Source organism: Myotis myotis, unplaced genomic scaffold (assembly GCF_014108235.1).
Source record: "Myotis myotis isolate mMyoMyo1 unplaced genomic scaffold, mMyoMyo1.p scaffold_m19_p_4, whole genome shotgun sequence".
Classification (NCBI taxonomy): domain Eukaryota; kingdom Metazoa; phylum Chordata; class Mammalia; order Chiroptera; family Vespertilionidae; genus Myotis; species Myotis myotis.
This window is the reverse complement of record NW_023416346.1, coordinates 46430243-46436242: the sequence shown is the minus strand read 5'-3', so window position 1 is coordinate 46436242 and position 6000 is coordinate 46430243.

The window sequence follows — 6000 nt, the reverse complement described above, 5'->3', positions numbered from 1 at the left end:
GAAAGATTGTGGTTTTGAAAGCCAATCTTGGTCCTTGTGTTTCCCAAATCTTGTTTTAATGTATGAAAGCAGAAGAGGAATAAACAAAAAATGTTGAATTGTATCACAACCATGAAAAACTGGTCTCAACCCAAGTTTCTCAAAAAATTAGTCAATGTACTCTTTGCCTTTATGTGTGAAATAAATTATTGATGTGTGGAAAGAGAAAAATCTTCAGCAGCAGTCATTCTGGCATGCAGACTGGAAGACATGGTTCTTTGGGCAAACCCTAAATTTTTTCTTAATTTATACTAACTTCCTTGCAAAGAATGCCACATCGTGAAACCCTAGTGGGTGTAAATCTGTTGTGAGGGCAGGAAAACTCCCACTGGTTCAGTGGATGCTTGCTTGCAGATAGAAAATTGATTGAGAAAAAAAATCTCCTTTACTGAGTGACTTTGCATCAAGGAGAAAAAATTGTATATTCTTTGGCTGTGCCAATACAAATGAAAGTGTCAAACTTATCTTGTGGAGATGTAAATTTACTCCACAGGCAAATAAACTGCAATAATATCAACGGGCCTCACATAAACTGAAGAAAATGGCCTTCCTGGAGTCATATATGCCAAGCCTGATTCAGAATGTGGCTCGCTGCCTAGGAATTGTTTTTGTCTAGGTGTCTGTCCTTCATTCACAATGGTTAGCTGCAGGTACCTTGACAGCTACTCCTCAGTATGTGCAGGGACACTTAATGATGTAATGATAAGCATAAATTATGGATCCACTCAAAGAACTTAATTTTACTGGAATGCTATTGAAATAGGGTGCTCTGGATTAAATTCTGATTAATAAACAATTGAATAAAACATGTTTTGTGGGGGCCTTATAGCTATAAAGATGCATATTTATTATAGCTTTCTGAACTATGCTGATTCACATTCCTATCCAGTAGGCACATGGTTAAGGGTTCTGCAGGACTTTCTGATTTCTGTCAATGAGTCAACCATTTTGCCAATCACCCCTTTTGTATTGAGACTCCCTTCTGGGAACATAATACATATTAATTCACTTTGAATCTTCACATATATTGTATAAAGCAGGCCTTCCCATAAACCATATTTTACAGTTGAGGATACTGAGACAGGGAAAGGTTAAATATGAGCACTTTATCTGTAGAGCTCACCTTCTTAACGACTATGTCATGCTGCCTCAAAACCATAGCACACTATCACTAGATGTCAAATATTGCATATCTTTGTTTATTTTTTCCTTGGTTTCCAGAGCCTGTTTTCAAGTCATAATCAATTCCATACCATCTTTTAAATTACCATTGCTTCTTACCACCCAATTCCTGGACAATGTCACATATTTCCAGAACAAATACAGAGTACTAGTATTCTAATTGACTGGTTCCTCTGTCTTCACTCTTCACCTCTAATTCATCATTACGATGCTAACAAGATTAATCTTTCTGAAGCACAACCTGATTTATGTGCCAACACACTTGTTCCTTGCTCTAAAATAGCAATCCTTCATTCTAGTCAACCTGTATTCTATTCTATCCTTGCATCTGGATCAGTCAGACCATTTGTATCATTATACCCAATTAGAATGACTTTCTCTTTTCTCTCTATCTACTGGAATCTGATACCCATATTTCAGGTCACAGTTTAAGGCTTCCCTAATCTCCATAAAGAATCTCAGCCTACAGCTACTATCTCATTTCCCACACCAAACATTTGGCAACCATTCAGCATAAGATCTCTGCTTTCACGGTGTAGATAAAGCTGACTTGATAATGTTGACTTGAATATTAATTGATCCTAAAATATTCAGCAAAAAAAATTTCTTTTATCTAAATTTCTTCTTCTAAAGAACAGAAAATTCAGTTTAATTTACAATTAAGATATTTTGAATCTTGTTAAAAGAATTACTGTTTCACCCATTCAGAGCTGACTTATCTACAGCATAAACTTATTTAGTATTAGAAAATATTTGTTTAATAGTCTCCTTTTAAAGTTTAACTGAATCTTTTAAACAGTTTTAAATTACTAGCAGTAAATTGACTCAGTGCTATTGTTAATGCAGGGGAGTGGGCCTCATCTCCCCCAGTTGCTAATGGAAGTGGGGTTCGGGGGCTATCGCTGGAATAAGAATTTCCAGAGGCCCCCACAGAAGGATGAGATATACTTGAAAGCTTTATTTCTATGGAATCACACCTCTGAGTTTCCAAAGTCCTATTTCCCTTTGCTCACTCTTAGAAGTGTAGCGGGGGATCCAGGAGAGCTAAAATCAGAGCCAGTGTTCAGTTTCCTTTCCATGTTGGAACCAGGTCCGGTCCAGCATCAGACTAGCTTAGCTTGTGTTTCCCACTGATATCAGCCCATTGTGTGTGAGGTCCGCATAGCCATGGACCATGGGGGCAAACGCAAGGAAGCAGGAGCAAAAGAGCCCCACAAGCCAAGAGTCAAGTGTAATAAGAGTCATGAGTCCAGTGTGCCAAGAGAGATAATTCCTTTGTTTAGGGGATTATGTACCCCCACATTTTTACAGGCTTGCATTGGCTCTGCCCATTCTGGCCTAGGATCTCTCCCCCCAGGTTTGACTGACAGTAGGCACCTTCCCTAGTCCCCTCAACTTCACTAAGCATGCATCTGTTTTCCCTTTGTTGGATTCCTTCTCCCAGTTGTTTGCAGGGAAATAGGCTGGTGGTTCCCTGAGGAATGCAAAGTTGCAGCTTCCTGGTGAAGCTGCCCAGATAGCCTTCCCTCCTTGTTCCTTTCCTATTATTAATAGCTAGTTAATTATAACAGTATCACTATGAAAAATACCCATTACCTAGAAAGAGTAGACTCTGGAAATATGAATGCTTTCAGATTTGAAAATGACCATAATCATGGATATTTTGATGTGCATGTTTGGGACAGGGATGGGGCATTGAAAGAAGTGATGTAAGACAGAGTGACTAAAAAACAAAACAAAATATAACAACATTCATTTCCAAATCTTGTGTGTAGAAGGATCACTTACTTTGCTTGCATATGTAATCATAATTTAACAATTTTCATCCAATTATAAGCAAGACATCCACAAACTTATAAAATTGGTTGGTGAAAAACAACAATATAAAAATTAGGGCAGTCTTTATTGTTTCAAAATAACTTACCAAGAACATATTTTAATACTGGGAATAAGTGAAGTAAATCTTATAAACATATGGGGGAAGGTTCAATACAATGCAACCCCACTTTCAGTGAAAAGTTGAAATGCCATTGCAAAAGCTTTCCTTTAAGGGAAGCTTTAACTTAGTGTAAATGTATGCAGTTAATAAACTAAAATTATTTGATAGGAGGTTCTCATAGAAACATTGACAGAAGATTGAAATGCCACCATTATCTAATGAGGTCTTCATACCTGGTGACAAAAAGAAGTAGTGATTAAAGTTACATTCTCAAAATCATCTGTCACTCCCATGGGTTAACAATTTTCTCATGTAGTAGAAAATGCCTGTGAAAAACAGATTTGTCACACATCAATTAAAGAAAAATAAAGATAAAAGTCCTCCAAAAATGTGCTGGGGAAAAAATTAACATGTTTTGCTATTTATCATTAGCAAAATTCACATTTCATTTCAGAACTGCCAGGAAAATAATGAAAAGTGCTGTGTGAAAAAAATTGGTCTTTAAATTCGATTTCCCACTGATGTGTTACGAACTTGGGGAAAAAGGTGTAATATAAAAGGCACAAGGCAAGTTAAAATAGGACAAGATGTTTTTAATAACATACTTAAATAAAAGGAAACATTACTCTTAATATTTTCATTACTGAAAATTTTACAAAGGTATTTTCAATTAACAATAAACCTGCCTTCTTTGTACACCATATCTTTAGAATTTAGAAAAGTTTACCCAGACTATTAACAGCCTTTTCTTGGATGACTAGAAATCTCATGCTGGTATTCTTTTCTTTGTGTAATAAATGTGCAACTGAAATCATAGATGTTTTTTCTTTTTTTAATTTCTCACTAAAAAAGCAAGAGGAAATATGCAGTAAATTGTTTTGTAAAGCAAATTATTAAACATTGGGCTACTTTTCTTTCAAATTTTCATATAAAAAATATCCCTTAACAAGTAGGATGTTTCATTGATAGAAATTTTCCAGAAACCTTGTCAAAATGAAATAATACAGGAAGTACAGAGATTCATAGAATATTTTCTCTGATGGATACAAACATAGGCATTATTTTTAAAGTTAATTATAAATTAAAAGCATCTTTCTACTTACGAATTCAACTGCCTCATGATATATTTTTTTTTCAAACCAGGAGGCTACTTTTCACTCTAGTCTTTTTTTCACGCTACTCTTAATTGAGAAAGCAAAATTCTCTTCTTCTAGTAGTGCTTTATGTAGCAGTTATTTGCTTGCCTTCAATAGACATTTAAATTCTTCTTTGCTTATATTCTTTCTTATTTACTCCTTGACAGCAGTTGTTGATACAAGGTGTTAACTCAGCAGGAAAACTTCAAAACCTTTTAAAATTTCTCAAACACGGGTAAAGTGGGGAGGGGAGGTTCAGCAAAAACGGTTATGGAGTTTTAAAGTGAGCTTAGGAAGCAGCTTAAAACAGTCAGAACTTGCAACCGTGGAAATTAATTAGTTTCAGATTTAAGAAAAAAATTTGTAAGAAAGTATGAAAGAACTTCAAATGGAATGAAATGAGTAAAAGTGACCTATATTTCCATACATAAATCAAGTTGCATTTAGGTATTTCTTCTAAAATATTCACACAGTTGCCAACTATTAATCCAAAATTAGGTTGCATTCAAATATATAAAGCATCTGGACCATGAGTTGCAACAATTACATCACAAGATGGTCAGATCATATCTGCAGCATTACATGCACTTCTTAGCACCATATTTTTTTTTTTTAAAAAGTATTCTTTTTAGGTAACCAATATGGCCAGAAAGCATGAAATCCCAAAATGTTTAGAGTGAAGAAGAAAAACTTATAAGACACTTGATATCCATTTTTAAATAATTTACCTACATTATAAGAGAAGAAATTACTCTGTGAAGCTCCAAAGGGTGACTCAGAAAAATGGCAACTTATTGTGAGGAAACATTTCATGAAAGTCAAAGGAACAGGTTGCCTAATGAGGTAGCTAGAAACTCACCACTGACTATGATCCAGAAGAGATTAAAAGACAATCCATCAGAAATGCAATGCTTCAGTAAGATTAATGCAGGGGTTCTCAACCTATGGGTTGCGACCCCTTTGGGAGTCGAACGACCCTTTCACAGGGGTAGCCTAAGACACATATATAATTACATATTGTTTTGTGATTAATCACTATGCTTTAATTATGTTCAATTTGTAACAATGAAAATACATCCCGCATATCAGATATTTCCATTATGATTCATAACAGTAGCAAAATTACAGTTATGAAGTAGGAACGAAAATAATTTTATGGTTGGGGGTCACCACAACATGAGGAACTGAATTAAAGGGTTGCGGCATTAGGAAGGTTGAGAACCACTGGGTTAATGACACTTGGTTAATATTGTTTTAAATGAGGAGCATTCATAGGACTATATATAAGATTGCCACAAAAAGATCCAAATGATCTCATATGGTTTATTAACCTATCAAATCCTCAAAATCCCTTCCCAGTATCAGAGAGTAAAAAATATATTTTATGAAAATGAGCATAAGTAATTTGCAAAATTACTCTATGAATCACTTTTTATTTTCAAATTTCTTATTTTGGTAAAATCTGAATTTGTACAAATTAACTGCTATTTTTAAGCCATGGACCATTAGTCCATGAATTAACTATTTTGCTTTGTTATATTACCTTTATATTAAAAAAATTCTTAATTATTAAGGATGTAAAATGAGGAAAGGATGGTCTCTTCAATTAGTGGTTCTGGAAAAACTGGGTAGTCACATGAAAAAGAATGAATCTGGACCCCTATCTTACACCATTCACAAATATCAATCCAAAATGGACTAAAG